This window comes from Pteropus medius, unplaced genomic scaffold (assembly GCF_902729225.1).
Source record: "Pteropus medius unplaced genomic scaffold, Ma_sr-lr_union100, whole genome shotgun sequence".
In the NCBI taxonomy this organism is placed as follows: Eukaryota; Metazoa; Chordata; class Mammalia; order Chiroptera; family Pteropodidae; genus Pteropus; species Pteropus medius.
In genome coordinates this window covers 2375231-2393702 of record NW_024343733.1, presented here as the reverse complement: position 1 = coordinate 2393702, position 18472 = coordinate 2375231, and the positions used below count along the sequence as shown (strand labels likewise).

Sequence of the window (18472 nt, the reverse complement as noted above, 5' to 3'; positions counted from 1 at the left end):
GATGTGTGTGTGTATGTGTTTCTTTCCCCCTGAATGGTACTCGAAGGGGTGGTGGTCAGAGGACCCGCCTACTGGAGGACACCACTTTGTCATCTGATGAGTTCCAGTTTCCCGGGAAAAAGCGTTGCCCAAAGAGGAGGGAAGGTATAAAGAGAGGGACTTCGGAGCTCATCGGCGGGGCGGGGGTATGCACGGAGAAGTTGATTCTGCCTGGGAAATCTGGTGGCAGTTGCACCTCGGCTTTACAACCAAGATGGGGCAGGCCCCTGAGGCTCTGCAAGCTTGCATGCTGGGGCTGGTGGAGGTGGGGCGGGACCCGCAAAGGGCGAGAAACAAAGTCCCAAAGACTCCCCACTTGTCATTGATCCTACTGTGTATTTAGGACCCAGAGACTGCTCACATGCCAGCTTAGAGATCTTCCAGACAAAGTTTCTTAGTCTGGGAGTGACTTTAAGGAGATACATGGACGGGACGTTATTATAACATTTAACCACACAGTGAAACACATTCTCTTTCTGTTCCTTCTCAGTCCTTTTGATTTCCCCAGGTGACAAATGCAAGTTTGGTGCTTTTCCTGCTTTACACCCTCTGACACTTGCTAACCTCTTAAACAGAAAGACACGCCGACCTGGCCCAAAAACCTTCTGGAGTTATCGGATTAGAATTTACCAACAGTATTTTGTCTTCTTTGTGTTTGTGTTGATTTTCAAGGTGACTTTCTACTTGGAGGATAGGCCCCTGGATTGCCAATGGCAACAGAAATACAAAGTTGCCTTTTGAAATACATGTATTTGGCAATGAAGTGAGTTGGCACGAAGGGAATCATTAAGTATCTTAGGACAGGCATTTATGGATGTTGCAGAAATCGTGAAGATAATACAAGAATGACTGATGTTTGGGGAAATATCAGTCTAGATGAGAAATGGAGAGGAGAGAGAGAGTACAGACAGGATAAGCTTGTGACGCGGTGCTTTTTTCTGATTCGCACGTATATTAGCTGTGGGCCGGAAAGCTGGCAATGGGTAGGGAGCGGTTGAGTGGTATAAGGCAGGATAAGCTCTCTGCTATAACAAAGAACCCCAAGGCTTCAGGGACTTCAGTGGCTTTACACAATGGACGTTTATCCCTCTCACACTAAAAGCCAGTCAGATGCTCCTCATTGGTGAGATGTCTCCCAGGTGGTCAGTTGAGGACCCGGCTTCCTTCTATCTTGTGATTCTAGCCTCCTCTAGACCTTAGTCTCTCCATTTTGCTGGCAGAGAAGCATCATGGGTAATGCGTATGGGCCCGGCCTAGATGTGCTGTTACACTTCTGTCATATCTCATTGGCTAGAACTCTATCATGTGACTACACCTAACTGCAAGGAAAGCTGGGAAATATAGTCTGGCTATTGACCAAAGAAGAAAAGACAGTGGCTTGAGTGACCAGCTACCAGGTAGTCAGACTCTGTCCTAGACGGTTAGTTCATTCGATTTATTTATTCCATATTCATTCATTGACTAAGTGTTTGAACACTTAGTCATTCAGTATTTATTGAGTACCTACCATGTGCCAAGCATTTTTACATCTCAATTTAATTAAATAAAGTGATGACTTTACTCTTTTCATGTGTGTTTAGAGATCATTTATGAGATGTGTCTGAAGAATTAATTGCAGACTGTATTTTCAGCTCAATAGAGTGGTGACTCTTTACCTGTGTTTAGAGATAATTTGTGAGAGGATGCCTGAAAAATGAATTGTACTTACTATAGTATATTTAAATGATCTTTCCAAAAATAATTATCTATCCTCAGCAGAGGTGCTTGAGGGCAAGGGCCATGTCTTCAGCATTATTCCCAAGCACCTAGCACTGAGCCAGGCACATAAATGTTTTATGGAAAAGAACATAGAAAAGAAGTTTCTAGAGATAATGAATATATCAGACTTGGACTGGACTAACAAGTTGGGGTGCCCACTAACAACCAGACTCTTCACTCACATCATTGTCTGCTGAGCCCAGGACAGAACCCTAGGGCTGAAAGAAAGGGTGCTCTTGGCTTGTGTCCCCCATCTCTCCTGTCACCGTTGGGGACATGCTGCCTGGAAGCTGCAGGCCAGGAGACTGGAGACCCTAGAAATTCTTCAAGGCTTCCTATTAATGAGCCCCAGTGTCCCTTCTTTTATCCAAGGCACAGGTGTTCTTTTACCTGAGGCACAGGTGGTATTTTCTGCTATTTTAATAAGATCTATGTGAACTTGCCGGTTGAACTTGTCCAAGGAGGAATTCCTCCAAAGAGTGGGGTTTAGAGAGTTTGCTGGGGAAATGGTGAGTGTGGTTATCTCTTTTGAAAATATTGAGTGCTGTCTTAAAACAGTTCATTCATTCACTCATTAATTAATCTAATATGTATCGAGTATCAATTCAGCACTCCAAACTATACGTGGTCCTTGTGTAGTTGTATCTTCGTACACCTCCTTTGGGGATGGTACGTAGACCTCGGCATCCAAGAACACCACGTCACAGCCGTTCAATGCCGTAGGATATTTCTCTTCTAGTCGTGCTTTCCTCATGGTTAAGATCACGCTATTACAAAATGTGCCCTTCGACATATATCCTGGAATATTTTCCCATGTCATTAAAGTTATCTGTAAGTATCTTTTTAATATTTATGACCAACGTCTACTTGTGTCTCCAGTCTCAACTCAAATGTCACTTCCTCCTGGAAGCCCTCCTTGAAACCCTACTTGAAATCCTGATGCGGGCAGGATCCCTGTTAGGTACCAGCAGTGACCTCGGGAATGTCCCTTCACTGTTTGCAGTCTCAGATTTATTTGTGTAAGCCCTCGCGTGATGTCTCTTTTTCTTGCTCGACTGAATGCTTCACGAGAGCAGGTCCTGGGTGAACTCGGGCTCCACATTGTACCTCCCCTGGTCCTTAGAGACATTCAAGAAAGATCAGTTTTCTCTCCCTCGTTCCCACCAGGCTATAGCATATAGAAGCCCCCCTTCTCTGACACATTTCTTATTTTGACTAAAAGTACATTTATAGATCCTAATATTTAGGATTTTCCATGATGAGGACACTGAACTGAGGGACAGTTCCTATTGTGTACCCTTTCATGCACTAGTTGAAATATATTTTTTAAAACGGCTTTGCAAAATGTAAATCCGACATCGAATCTTCACTCTGCTATTCGCTAGCTGTGTGACCTTGGGCGAGCCACTTCATCTCTCTGAGCCTCAGCTTTCTCTTCTGAAAATTGCTCCCTACCTCTTAGGATAAAACAGGACCTTGTACAGAGCCCAACCTAATACCTGGCACACAGTAGGTACTTTATACTGCTCGCGTCTCTCCTTTCAGATGCAGTGGGCACATTGCTGTCCATCACTGGCTTGATGGCCTTACCCTCCTGGCTGCTGACCCCACTAGGATCAAAGCTTGTTTGCCTTGGAAGGTGTGCTGATGGCTCCCAAGGTAGTTTGTTTATCTGACGGCCTTTGAGGACTGGGGCAAGGGATCAGGAGACCCAGAGGCTCCTGGTCAGGTCAAAAGGGCTTGACAGACAAGCTGGGGCAGAAACTTGGTGATGCATTGATCCAAAGTGGAGTGACTGGTTAATCTCTGTTGCTTTTGGAAAGATGTCTCTAGGTGCCACCTATAGAGACAGGTGGGGCCTTTGAATTCCTTGGTAATGGCTTGGACATTTAAACACTCTGGGCAGAGGAAGTATATTCATGAAGGGCACAGTTCTAGGCAGTGATTTTCCAGGCCCACGGTGCTCCTGTCATGGAGTCCCTTCGGTTCTAGATGTTGGGCTTCACGTGGCACATCTGACTCTAGTAGGCATGTAACTTCTTCCTTCTTATCCATCACCTTCATTAACTAATATCCGTTGGACTCCCACGGTGCATGAAGCACCAAGATCTGGAGGCATTTACAGCTGGATGGTCTCATCACATCTGGCGTGCTTCTCACAAGAAGAGTGCAAATTGAATTAAAATGTTGAATGCACCCAAGGAGCTAATGAAAAGGAGTCTTATGGGGGAATTATTCAATAACCAATGTATTAGTGTTCTAATTAAGCATCTTTATTATATGTTAATCATGTAAATTTGGCTATTGGTCATCATCCATCTATTCATCCTCCCTTTTTATTTATACATGTAGTCCTTTACTTCTTCACTTACCATACATTGATTTATTCATTGATTCACCCATTCATCCATGCAATCACTCATCCATTCCTCCATAATTTCATGTATCTTTCCATCTGTCTATCTATCCAACTTTCTGTTTATGCGTCCAACCATTCAGTCATTCATTCATTTTTTTCCTTATATTCTTGAATTAATTATTTTTTCAACAAGCTTTAACTGAGTGCGTAATCTGTCCCATCATCGTCTTATGTTAGGTACTAGGGAAATAAGACCCTGGCTTTTCAGAAGCACGTAATCTTATGGCAGAAATCAACACATAACTGGATAATTACCACCCAGAAAGGCAGGTGAAAATTAGCGTTTCTTAAGGTGGAGCATAGGTTTATGCCAAGTAAATGTCAGTAAGGCTGCCAATTCCTGAGTGTCCTGGGACAAGTTCCTTTACTTTTAAGGTGAGATGGACAGAGTACGTGAAACTGAGAGACGATGTCAAGTTAGTCCTTCGCTTTTCGAAATCCGTAGCCCGTTTTGCAATATCTGTCATGTTTTCAACTCTTTTCCTTGTCTAGCAGTCTCCCTTCTAGTACGCAGCTTGGAAGCAGTCCAGCTGTCCAGCTAGAGGGAACTGCTTAAATACGTTATGGCACATTCAAACAATAGGGCACTGTGCAGCTTTTGAGATCCGTAAGGTAGAAGTTTATGGGTTGATATGGAAAAGAGGTCAAGATATATTTTTAAATACAGAAAATTAAGCTTCAGAACAGTCTGTCTGTAGAGTCCCTCCGTGAGGGCGATGCGAACGGACACAGATGTGACCGCATCTCCGCCCTGTTTATAAAGATCGTTGCTTTGTGTGGGGAGGGGCTGCATGGAGAAACTTTCGGGGAGATCCAGCGTCCGCCTTTCTTCACTACCGCGTCCCTCAAATCCGGAGCCGTGTCTGGCACAGAGTAGGCGTTTAATAAATATTTGCCGAATGAATAAATGGACGCACGATAAAACGACAAACCGTCATTATTTACTTTGGTGTGTGGAATTAAAGGTTTTGTTAGGGACTTTTGGCTTTTATGGTATAAAAAAAAACATGGACGTTTTACCGCAAAACTTTTGAAATTTAAAAACAAAGTAAAAAAAAAAAAAAAATTCCGTAACGCCTTCAGCCTTCCTGCTCTCCAGGAAGGGATTACACAGTTGGGGTGACATGTCTCCATTTATCCAAACTGTTTTTCATGTCCAATTAGGGAAGGAGGCCTTCTGTGTTTCAGGCTTCCCCTCTCTCGTGGGGGAATGCCAGACTTGTCAGAGAAAACAAACAGCAACAGTGTGTGTGTGTGTGTGTGTGTGTGTGTGTGTGTGTGTGTGTGTAAACCTGGCCCAGGCGCATAGGCCCATAAAACCCCGGACCCCCTTTCTGGGGTAGGAGCCTACATTAGGGAGCTGTTGACAGTCCCTCCATCTGACCTCTTGCACAATGCCAGGGACAGCTCAGCAGCGTAGAAGAAGGAAGAAAACAAACAGAAAGTCGGCAGAGTCTGTTTGTTCTGAGGAAACTCTTGAAGAGGTGTTTGACAGTCAGTAAATGCCAGCTTGGCTGTTGTTTTTAACCTCTCACATGGGAGGCGGGAGGCCAGGGCAGGAGTGGGTGGGGGGTGAGAGGGAGGAGGGGGATCAAGGGAGAAATGTGGAGAAAGAAAGGATGCTGCTGGGGTGACGGGGAGCTCCCTCAAAGAGTGCACGTGAAGCAGATTGAGTCAACTGGATGAGCGGGCCTTTAAGGCGGGGACCCCCAACCAGGCCACACAGCAGAAGGTGAGCATCAGGCTGGAGAGCGAAGCTTCATCTGGATTTGCAGCCGCTCCCCAGCGCCAGCATCACCGCCTGAGCTCCCTCTCGGATCATCAGGCGTTAGATTCTCATAGGAGCACCGGTCCCTGGTGCCAAAAAATGTTGGGGACCGCTGCTTTAAGGGAACCGATTTGGGACACGCCCTGTGAGCTCTTAGGTGTCCTTTACCTAGTCACTTCTTTATTCATTCTTTCTTTAGTCCTTCCTTCCCTTCTTCCCATCCCTTCCCTTCAAACCTCCCTTCCTCCCGCTTTCCTTCCTTCTCTTGACAACTATTTATTGAGTGCCTACTATAGACCAAGCTCTGTCCTGGGCACTGAGGAATATGGTAGCAAATAAGCCACTTACAGACCTCACTCATGATGCACGTGTCCTAGCCCCATTTTAAAGACAAGGACACTGAGGAGCGGGGAAGGGAAGTAACGAGCCTAGAAGAGGTCCCACGTGTTCACGACTGTGGGACGCCGTTTCATGCCACGTGCCTTCGTTGGGCTGCTCGCTCTGCCTGGCGTACCCTCTCCCCCACCCACCCCGTCAGACGGGCATGCGTATCCCCATTTTATTCAAGGCTCAGTTCGCGTCTCACCTTTTCTGTGGATCCTTTTAAGCTCGCTGCAAGGAGAATCTTCGGTGTCCCCAATGTTTTTACCACACGCTTTTTCTTCTTCGTCTTTTTCTTTTGGCCATGAAATAATTCAAGCACACAGAAAACACAGTGAACAAATAATGCGAACACCTAGGAATATATTTTTATAACTACTCTCTATACCTCTTTGAGTTGTGAATTGCCTGCACATTGAGCTCCCTGGGAAAGGCACTGGCATGTTGGCGAGCTATGGATTCATGGGCTGGAGGAAATCATTTGAGATTCATGCGGTCAGTGCCTCTAATGCAAGATGACAGTATATTCCAATCAATTTATGTGAAAGTGGAGAAAAAACCCGCTACTATTAAAACACTGCCACCATGACTACCGCCAGCAGCAGCAACAATAATTGCAACACCATCGTCTTCAACAGTAGCAACACAACCATCAACAACACCAGCAGCAGCAACAGCAATATCACCAAACCACCACCAACAACAACTGCACCACCGTCAGCACCAACAGCAACAATACTATCGCCACTACGAGCAGCAGCTTCAGCCCACCAACACCACCACCAATGTCGTCAACGCCTTTGCCAGCACCGCCTGCATCACCATCAACACCATTATTAACAGCAATAATACCAACAACAATTACAACAAAGAAAACCAGAAAACCTTTTCAGTGTCTGAAGATAATTCTCACGCAGATACAATGCACTGCGCTAGGTGGTAGGGAAGCATGGGTGGGTAGGAAACAGCCCCTGACATCAAGGCTCTCGTCATCAAGTGCATAAAGCCAAAACGGGTGCTCTGGTAGGGGCAAGGTACTGGTGGTGCCTGATGGAGAGACAATGTACATCTGGCTTGGAGCGGGAATAGATAAAGATGGTTAATTTTGATACTGGAGAAGGGCCCCAAAGGGTGTGTCAGATTGCCCCTTGACTAGGACCGGCAAACAGAATGTTCCTACTCCATGTCCTCTGCCCCTGGTAGACATCCATAATCCACCTAAGCAGACTTCACGACTGAACCCAGAGGTGGTCCTAGAATCCACCTCAGTACGTGACTACTAGCAGCCCAATCAGCTACGATGAACTGGAATTGACTCTCAAGATAAACCCTATTTGCCTGCCCTAAATCAGAGGGCAATGCCTTAGGGTTGGTACCTAACTTGCTAAGTTAACTGTTGTAATCCTACGGATGGTTCATGGGCCTGGCCGAGGAATGGCTTTGAGTATCACTGAATGAATGGACGAATGAATGGACAAATAGATGGACGAATGAATGGATGAATGAGTGGGGAGGAGAGAGTAGTCTCGGTGGGAAGAACGGCACAAGAAGCCTGGAAGCAGAAAATTGCAGTGTGTGCCCCTGGAGCAGCATATAGGTTGTGACTATGAATGGAGAGGGAGAAAAGATCATATTTTAGATGCCCTTGAATGCAACCACTGAAGGCTTTTCAGAAGGAAAATGGCATGAGGTGAGATTTTTATACATCCTGGAGGGAGAGAGCATTGCCATTTCATAGATAAGGAAACTGAGGCATGGAGGAAAGGAATTCACCCAGAGTCGAACATGTGGTAACTGACGATGTGTATCTGAACAGATTGTCTATATCTGAAGGAAACTGGGGAAACATTGCCCCCCGTACTTTAGCTAAGTTTTCTTTATTTCTGGTTAGAACCAAAGGATTCGTTCCCTTCTTCCTGTAGCAGTGGGGGGCAAGAAACTCATCTTTTATGAGGCTGAAGGCAGCTGTTCTTCCTCCCACCCAGCTGTCTTTTCCTGAAACAGGATAGGGAGAGAATTAGAAATTTTCACAGATATTGGGGAAATAGCCTTGGCATCGGAGATCTGAGTTTGAATCCCAGCTCATCCATCACACTCTGTCTGGGTAACCCTAGCAACCGACTTCACCACTCAGGCTCAGTTCCTCATCCATAAATGAAAACATACCCTTCTCCATTCTTGGTTCATGTGATCATGATGAAGATTGGTGAGTTGTCTACAGGTGTGAAAACACTGTGTAATATGCACATATATAGAGCCTGCAGTGTATTTGTCCTCTGTGACAGGTGCCATGTTCATAATAGCATGGTTAGATCTATAATTATTATTCATATTTACTCTTTGCCTCTTGAACTCAGTTGGTAAGCAGTTGATGTGGAGACCTCTAATCCCCTTCCCTCGCCTGTCCTTGATTCCAGCCGCCACTTGGTGTTAGGTTCTATACGGGGCCCGACTACATTTCATGCAGGCGCAATGCACAGAGCTTCACTCCAGGCCTGCTCTGTGGACCTCTCACTTCTGGCCCCAGGTTTTTTCTTTGGACGTCACAGTATGAGACCCGGAAGAGAACCAACTCATCACCCAACTCATTATCCTGGAAGCGCTGGGAATCGAACCCGTGACAGAGGGTTTCGGTGGTCCTTTGATCAGCGGGGGACGCAGGCGTGGGACAGAGCCTTCCTCTTCCTCCTCGCAAACAGATGGGCCTAAGGTCCATTTTATGTGACTTCTCAGACAGTCCTGCAGCTTCATGGTGGCCTATTCAATGGCAACACATTCTTCTGTTGGCTTCCTTTCTCTCCCCGTTCCAGTCCTCCATCCCTCACTTGCCCCCCGAGATTGCACTTGTCCAACCCAGTGCTAACACATACATGTTTGTTTCAGCCTCTGTTTTCTGGGCTTAAATGGTGTCGAATCTGGAATTCGCAATTTCGATTCTTTCCCCCTGCCATTCATCTTGTATCCCTCCACCGAAGGTCCTAGCACAGTATCTGGCACATAACAGGTATTCAATAAATACTTAGCGAATCCATGAACAAAGTAATGAGATGCTTGTAGCTCAAGAAGATGGTAGAAGACAAACTGGTTTTATGGATGTCGGTAGCAAAATAGAACGATTACGGATAACGACTCTGGAACTGAGCAGCAGGATTCAAGTATTAGGCCTGCCGCATGTTAGCTGTGTTACCCTATGTAAGTTACGTGGCCTCTCCATACATCAATTTCCTTATCTGTAAAATAAATAAAATAGTATGTTGCACATAAAATAATTCAATGACACCCTTTATGTAAAGTATTTCGCACATGGCAATCAATTCATCAATGATATTATTGCAGTAGTAGTACAGATATTACATGAGAAAGGTTATATTTTAAGATAGGATTCAAAAAGCATATGTGTGATTTGGGGCATATCACTGAATGCCACCACAGCGCCCCTCTCCCCACCTTTTTACTTTCTTTATATAAGGATAATGATTCTTAAGCCATCCACATCCCACATGATAATCCTGAGAGCACTTTACAAAGTAGAAACAGTTCTAGACATGGAAGGGACTTTTCCCCTCCCTGGGTGGTGGATGGTGCCGTCCCGAAAGCATGTCTGATGGCCGAAGAAAGTCCCCCACTTTGGGAAGATGGAAATCCATCCGTCATTTCCGAAAGATGATCTCCCCGGCTGACCACAGCATGCCTGCCCGCTGAGATGTAAATCCCCTGGACATGGGAAGGGAGACCATGGCCCCCACGTCCTGAAAGGTGAAACTGGCACCGTATTTCATGTGTGGCTCAAGCCCATTAGTGCTGATGAAAACAGAATTATTAAAGGACATGCTTCTTTCACCCCTCGACCCTGCTCAACGGACCTTTGGCCAAAAACGGGAGGGTCGTGTACAGCCGAAGAATTCCTGGTATTTCCCACGATCCGCTGGACTGAAACTTGGGAGGGATTTCTTTGTACCTCATCTGCGGAGTAGAGGAAACTCTGCTCCTCCTTCGAGAACCTGTCACCTGAGTTTCTACGTTGTGTTGCACTGCATGGCGTGGCGTGGACTGTATCACATGGGTGTATTTTTCCTCTTCATCCCAATCTCCACTCTTATCTCCCTTTCTCACTAAAAGCATCCGAAGGCATCCACTTTCACATCTCTAAAATACGCCCTTAAATATTTTTCCTTTAAAAACACGTAGTTTCTGTGGAGGAACTTAATTTTACACAAAAAAGTCCATGGGCTATAATTCTGATTGTTGCTTAATTTTTTTTTGCTCAACATCATGTTTTTAAAACTCTTCCTGTTGCTGTGTGAATGTATTAAATCTATATGTGTATATTTTGTGTGTGTGTGTGTGTGTGTGTGTGTCTCCATAGTGCACACTTCCCACTGTATCGTTCTCCTAGAGATAGACACCTCGGTCGTCACTAACACCTATCCACCACAGCCAGCAGTGTAAAGATCCATGTAAGATTTCTCCTGGAGGTGCTATATTTGACCCTAAGATACCTCTTACTAAAGTCAAGATAGATTTTATTCAAGTCATGTTGATGAGGATGCCAAAGCCACTTGGTGGGTAACTTTGCCAACTCCTTCTTCCGCGGGCACATATTTCCCTTCATTTGTGTAAAGAGGGGATTTGGATGAGAAAATCTGTAAGGGCTCTCCCTGCATTTAGATTCCTCTACTAATTTTCAAGCCAGCTGTGTTTATCAAACAAATGGAAGAGAAGTTGGACAATAAATGGTAGTCCATCATCCAAATATTTAGAAGGAGCTGGTGGTTCAGCATCCTGTAGATAGAACCTAGGAGGCTTTTGTCAGTGTTCTTAGGTGGCTATCTCAGGGGCATTTGTGTCCTTTTAGGTTCCCGAGAATTCTCCTCTTTCTCTGAGAGAGTAGGCTCAGAGAGTAGGTCCTGCAGTCCCTTGGGAATTCGTTGAACTTAGTGTTGGTATCTCTGCCTGGCTGCCTGCCTGCTGGTGTGTCTGTTTGTCTGTCTATCTAGCTATCATATATGTATCATCTACCTACCTATTGTATCTCTCTACCTACTCTATGTCTATCATCTATCTATCTATCTATCTAGCTAGCTAGCTAGCTAGCTAGCTAGCTTTCTAATCTATCATCATCTATCATCTATCTATTTATAGGGGATTCAATAGGTATAAGGTTAATGAGAACATTGACTCTGAAATCAAGTAACATGGTTCAGACAGATGTAGTTTCAAACGACAAGCTGTTTGACCTTGAGGCAGAACCACTTGGCATCCTCTTCCTCTTCTTCCTCTTCCTTCTCCTCCTCTTTTAGATTCTACATGCAAGTGCTACCGTGCAGTGTTTATTGGTCTTTCTCTGTCTGGCTTATTTCACTTATCATAATGCCCCCCAGATTCATCCATGCTGTTGCACATGACAAGATTTCCTTCCTTTTTTTAAGGTTGAATAATAGTCCATTGTGTGTGCATGTGTGATGCAGCAAATACGTATGTGCATGTGTGTGCGTGTCTATTATGGTGTGTGGTAATGATATCTTCTTGATCCATTCATCTGTCGAACGACACTTAGCTTTCTTCCGTACCTTGGCTATTGTGACTAATGCTGCATTGAACATGGGGGTGCAGATATTTCTTTGAGATAATGGTTTTGTTGGGAAGACACCTTCTAACACTGATAATGTGTAACACTTAGCCAGTGCTTACTATGTGCCTGCGACTGTGTTGAGTGCTTTATAGGTATATCTTCATTTAATCCTCACAACGATGTTGAGAGATGTTTATTTTTATTTTAGAAATGAGAAAAGAGAAGCTTAAGTAATTTCTCCAAGATCATGTAGCCAACAAGTTGCTAAACTTGAATTAGAACTCTGGTCTCTCTGACCTATATCATGAGTGCTCATGAAATGACCACTCTGGATCTTGTAGTTGAAGAGATGGCCTTCACTGCTGGTTACTTGTGAGGATATTGACCGTGACCTTTGATCAGAGGAGTTTCCATCCTTGACTCCCCTGTTTCCTACCTCCCATTTGAAAACTAACCCTGTTTTGCCAGTGAAACCATCTGATCGTTTCTTCCAGAGGTGGGGGTAGGGGATGAAGCTTTCCTAGAGAAACCCAAGAAAAAGGGACCTTCGAGCATCCGTCACTGGAAAGGAAATTTCTTTATAAAGGGGTCATGCAGAGAGGTATACAATTTCCTCAAATAGTGAGAGCCCCCCCAAAACTGAGGCAGCCCCCTAGATCTGATGCTTCGGGCGCTGGATGCTTTGGTCTGAGCAGGTGTGGAAATGGATGGGAGAACCATCCATTTTCTTTGGTCCACCCCCACCTTAAATCCATCACTTAAGTGAGCATAACCATAAAGCCACTAATAAAAACATCTCTACCAGCTCTATTTACCCAGCTGTGTAGCTCAGGATCTGCTGCTGACATTTTTAATACTCCCTCACTTCTCTGTCTTCCAACAGGATTCATTTGAAGCAGCCCACAGGGAAGGGTGTCACCGAGGAAACAAAACCCAGGCCCCCCAGGCCTCTGACTGAGGGGACCGAAGCATGCTGGGAAAACACTTCCACCCGAGGAGCACAAAGGACCCCAGGAGTCGAGGCAGCTGGCCTGAGGCCAACCGGAGGTATCGAGGTATCGGGGAGGCTGGGCCTTAAGAGAGGGGCTTCAGAGCGCTAATTCTCCCCAAAGCTCAGGCAAATAACCCTCCCAGCATTGGCTGCGGGGAGGGCGTAGCCCATTGAAATAGGGTGGCAGCGGTGATGGGGCCTTCTGATTAAAAAAAAACAAAAAACAAAAAACTTTTCGCGAACTATACTGTATCATTGGGGAAACGTATCCACAAAACTTAAACGAACAGCTCAGTGAAATAAATCGCAAGGTAAACAGCCATCTCACGACACCCAGGCCAAGGAATGGAACATTGCCAGCCCCCCAGAAGTCTCCCCGTGCGCCCTCCCAATCATTATATTTTACCCCCTTTCCAAAAGTAACCCCTATCTTGATTTTTAACACCAAAGGTGAGTTGTTTGTTTGTTTGTTTGTTTGTTTTGCCTATTTCTGAACTTTACATAAATGAAATGATTCTTTTGTAGCTGGTTTCTTTTACTCAAGACTGTCCTGAGTTTGTTTGTCTCTGTACTCCGTGAAGCTGCTTGTTTATTATTGACTATCATTTCTTCGTACAATTCTATCACGAATTATTGATTGATTCCACCGCTGATGGACATTGGAGTTGGGGTTATTGTGACGAGCGTCACCATGAATATTCTTTTTCCTGGCGCTTGGTGCCTTCACTTCTGTTAGGTAGATACCTAGAAGTGGAATAGCTAGAAATTAAAATTCCTAGAAGAAAATACTTGGAAAATTGGCCTTGGCAGAGCTTTCTTGCATGTAATGCCAAGAGCAAGCATAGGCAACAGAAGGAAACACAGACAAGTGAGATTACATCGACCTAAAAAGTTTCTCACACAGCCAGCAATCAACAAAGTTAAAGTCATCCTGGAAGAAGATATTTGTAAACCATATATCTGATCAAAGGTAAACAGCCAGAGTATACAAGGAACTCCTACAACCCAGCAACAATGAAACAAATAACTCAATGAAAGAATGAGCAAAGGAACTGAACAGACATTTTTCCAAAGGAGAGAGATGAACGGCCCACGGGTCCATGAGAAGGTGCTCGGCATCACGGATCATTAGCGAAAGGCCAATCAAAACCGCATGAGATATCACCTCACCCCCGTTAGGATGTTTATTATAAAAAAAAAAAAAATAGAGACGTGTTAGTGAGGGTGTGGAGAAAACGGAACCCTGGTGTGTTGTCGGTGGGGGTTTAAATTGATGCAGTCGGTATGGAAAACAGTGTGGAGGTTCCTCAAAAAATCAACACGAGGGGTTTAACCAAAGAAACTGAAATCAGGATCTCAGAAAGATTATTGGCATTTTCCTATTCAGTCCAGCGTCATTCACAACAGCCAAGATGTGGAGGCAACCGACATGTCCATCGCCGGGCGGATGGATAATGAAGAAGTGGGGTTTCTATCCAGTGGGATGTTAGCCGTTAGAAAGAAGGAAATCCTGCCCGTTGTGATAACACGGATGGACACAGAAGACATTATGCTACGTGAAAGAGCATCTCAGCCAGTCACAGAAGGACAAATAGTACATGATGCCACTTATACCAGAATTCTAAAGTGGTCCAGGTCGTAGAAGCAGAGAGTAGAATGGTGGTTGCCGGCGCCTGGGTGATGGAGGAGAAGGGATGATGTTGGCCAAAGGGTATAAAGTTTCATTTCTGCAAGCTGAATAAATCCTAGAGACCCACAATGCGGTGCCTATAGCTAACGATTCTGTACTGCGTACTTAAAATTTTGCTAAAAGGGTAGATGTTTTGTTAAATGTTCTTATCACAATAAATAGATAGATGGATAGTTGACTATAGATAGAGAGAGGTGGATGGGAGGGAATCCGAAGAAGAAAAGGTATAAGATTTCCAGCTGAAAATCAATATAATGACAATGAAGAAAGAAAATTTTTTTAATCGCATATTTTAAGTCTCTAGTTTGAAATTTTTAATTTTAGATACAATCTAATAGAATCCGTGGTCGAATTATCTCGCGTGTTTATATAGGATAATTTAGGGAGAACGAATAACCTTTTATGCATGTGGCAGTGGGTATGTTTATATATTCTTCGTTCCGTTCTGCCTAGGCTCTGTGTGCTTTTGAGTTTGCAGTCTCTTGCTTATGTCTTGTTTTCCATAAATTCGATTGTTTTTTGAAAAATTACTTCCTATGATTTCAAAAAGACTCTTCTGACTGAATAACAGGGGTGTCTGATTCCATGAGGGAGCCTGGCGAGCTCCTTCTGCTGAAAAACTCCATAGGTGCTCACCAAGGGAAGAATCGGGAAAAGAATTTTCTAGGCCCCGGGAACAGCACGTTCAAAGGCCCTGAGGCAGGAAGGCGTTCGATTGAAAACCTGTCAAAAGGTCGATGTGGCTGAAGCACAGAGATCGGGGGAGGATGGACTGAGACAATGGTACAGAGGTCGGTGGGATCCCCGAATGGGGCTGCACTGGAAATCGGAGATTGAGTCCTAAGGGAATTGGCAAGTCATGAGTGTGTTTGTGGCAGGGGTGGGGCGTGATAACAGTCGCATCTTCGCCTTCAGCAGAAAGATCACTTTGGCCACTTTCTGGAGACTGGTCCATGAGGGCATAAGAGCGGAAGCACAGAAAGCACTTACAAGGCTGTGAAAATCCACCCAGCGGGAGGTATTGGTGGCCCCCATGTTGGGGGCCAAGGCCACAGAGGGTCCAGGTGGATGGTACAGCTGCTGAATCAGATTCCAGCCCACGGAAGAGGAGGGCCTGTCCAGGGACATCCCGATGCTGCTGACAGATGAGAGGAGGCACCTGGGAACGTCGTCCCAGAGCTTGTGGGTGCCTGAGGATGGCGAGGTCTCTTCCATTTGGTAGGGAAGGGACAGTGTAGTGAGTCGAATGGTGGCCCCCCAATAAGATATGTCCATCTAGAACCGCGATGTGACCTCGTTTGGAAAAAGGGTCTTTGCAGCCGTAACTAAGACCTTGAGAGGACATCATCCTGGATTCAGGTGGGATCTCATTCCAGTGACAAGCGTCTTTATAAGACAAGGGGAGAAGACGCACAGGGAAGGAGACGTGAAGAAGGGGACAGAGATCGGAGTGACCCACGTGCGAGCCAAGGAACGCCAAGGATCGCTGGCAGCCACCAGAAGCTGGAAGAAAACCGTGGCACGAATCCTCCCCCAGATCCTTCCGAAAGAATCGATCCTGCTGACCCCTCGATGTCGAACTTCTGAACTGCAGCACTGGGAGGGGATCAACTTCTGCTGTTTTCAGCCTCCAGTCGTAGTAATTCGTTAGGCAGCCACAGGAAGCAAATGCAGACAGCAGAGGCCGAGTGGGTCCAGGAGGTATGTCAGCAATGGCACAGCGTGTGGATGTCCCGTCTGTCAGACTGTCCCCCGCCGAGGCCAGAGGACTGCGGCTTTTACCAGGACACGTGTAGTGGGCTGTGGCTCTCATCAAGAGAGGCCCAGCATTTTCCACCCGGCTCACCCTGGTCCTCACCAAATAGTCCTTTAACATCAGGCACATTCCAGTGCTGCTTCTGTGCTTAAATCAAAACGCCCATAGAAGTGTTTCATGATTCTCTGTCTCTTGGCCTTATTCCTGAGGTCTCTTGGAAGCCACATGCTGAAGACCCCAAAGGGGAGTTTTCTTGGGAACGTCTACCAAAACGTACCCCAGGTGGGGTGCACGTCTGTCCTCTGTGCTCCTGCAACCTCATGGGTTTACTCCCGGGAGAGGCTCTCATTTCAAAGTTGTTGAGCATTTTCCTCTAGAGTTCAGACTGATCACTTGCTCAGCGTGGGGGTCACGTCCCCAGGTCCCGACATCGTAACTGGAATACGCGAAGTCCTCAGTAAGCCTGGCGGAGTACCTAACGCTTCTCCTCTGCTGGGGGTGGGGAGTTCTTCACCCATTGTTAATTCTGGCTTTAGCTTCCCAAGGTTCAGGCCAGCCTCAGAGAAGCACAGATCTGCAGGTGTGACAAGTTGGTGCTCAGCAAGCAGCTGAGCAGAGAGGGAGGGAGCAGTGAACTTGAACTTTGGTGGGTCAGGACTTGCATATGCACAGATAATGAAAGTACCCGCCAACCTTTACTGAGAGCTCGTGACCGCCAGACACTGTTCTAAGCATCGACATCTATACCATCTCATTTAATTCCCTCGACAGCACTGATGCTAGTCTTACTTGAGAGATAATGAAACCGAGGCACAGAGAGGTTGAGTAACCATTGCAAAGTCACTCAGCTCAGTCGATGGTAGAGCTGGGATTCGAACCCCGAACAAGTGGTTGACCCATCAGTATCTGCTTTGAGCTTTTCCATCTTTCCCTCATTCTCGCAGGAACCTCTCTGGAACCCCACGCCAAGTTCATTCCCAATGCCATGTCGAACCTGGGAGAGTCCTATTCCCAGAAGGGAACCATGGGTTAGTCTGTCTCCTCCTGAAATATAATCCCTGTCCTGTGCCTCAGGGCCACAGGCTTGACCTTGCTTCATGCCACACGACCTTACTCGATGCACCCAATACTCTTAAGGTGAACTCAACCTTCCTCAGTTTCCTGAGAGTTTTCTGAACACCTCTTATGAGGCAATTCCTACTCTCCCTTCTCCACTCAGTTCTTCTGTGAAGCTTGCTGCAATAGTGCCTCGTAGCTAGAAGCCATCTCCCCCACAGGCGATATGCAAACCGATAGGTGTTCCTGGATTTAGACAAAACAGGTAGAGGGCAGAATTTGATCTGTAGGCTACTATTTGCTGACCCCCGGTCTAGAATAATTCTTGGCATGTTCCAGCCACTCAGTAAATCTCTATTAAAGGTATCAATGAATTTCCACTGCCAAAATGAACTCCTGAAGGATGATCATATTTATGTCTGCATTTTCAGTTCTTAGCACATAGTGAGAACTTGATACACTTTTTAATAAATACAGGAAAAAGTTACGAGAGCACGCATGTGTCAACGAATGCGTATAGGAGGGAGTGAATGAACGAACGAATGAATGCTCTACACTCTAGATTGTTTCCTGTATTTTCCATAATTGTATTCCAACGAAATGCACTCTGTTCCAGTTGTCTTTGCTGTGTAACAGAGTATCCTAAGATTTAGTGGTATAAAACAGCCATTTTCCTATGTAACAGATTCTGTGAGTCAGGATTGGGACAGAGGACAGTGCAGATAGTTTGTCTCTGCTCCAAGATGCCTGAAGTCTTAGCTGGGAAGAGTTTAATGCCCATAGCTGGCACTTTTTAAATGCCTTCACTTAGCACCTATATGTGGCCTCTCGGTGTGGCCTGGGCTTTCTCACGGTCTGGCCGCCTCAGGGCTTGTGGGACTTCTTACATGGCGTTACAGGGTTCCACATGAGTAAGCCAGCAGATAAGATGGAAGCTGGATTGCTTCTTATAACCTAACCTCCCAAGTCACAGCGTTTCACTTCGGGCATACTCCATTGGACTGTGTTGGTCAAAAGTAGTCCTAGCTCAAGATTCAAGCCA

At 45.6% G+C, this 18472-nt stretch overlaps 1 long non-coding RNA gene across 1 annotated transcript in view; it reads left to right on the top strand.

The window, feature by feature from the left end:
* The window catches only part of LOC120606749 (uncharacterized), a 154989-nt gene that overhangs the window by 93706 nt on the left and 42811 nt on the right, over nt 1-18472 (top strand). The window contains exon 3 of the long non-coding RNA XR_005653962.1: nt 12821-12984. This is a non-coding gene — a long non-coding RNA (uncharacterized LOC120606749). The remainder of the gene's footprint in view (nt 1-12820; nt 12985-18472) is intronic.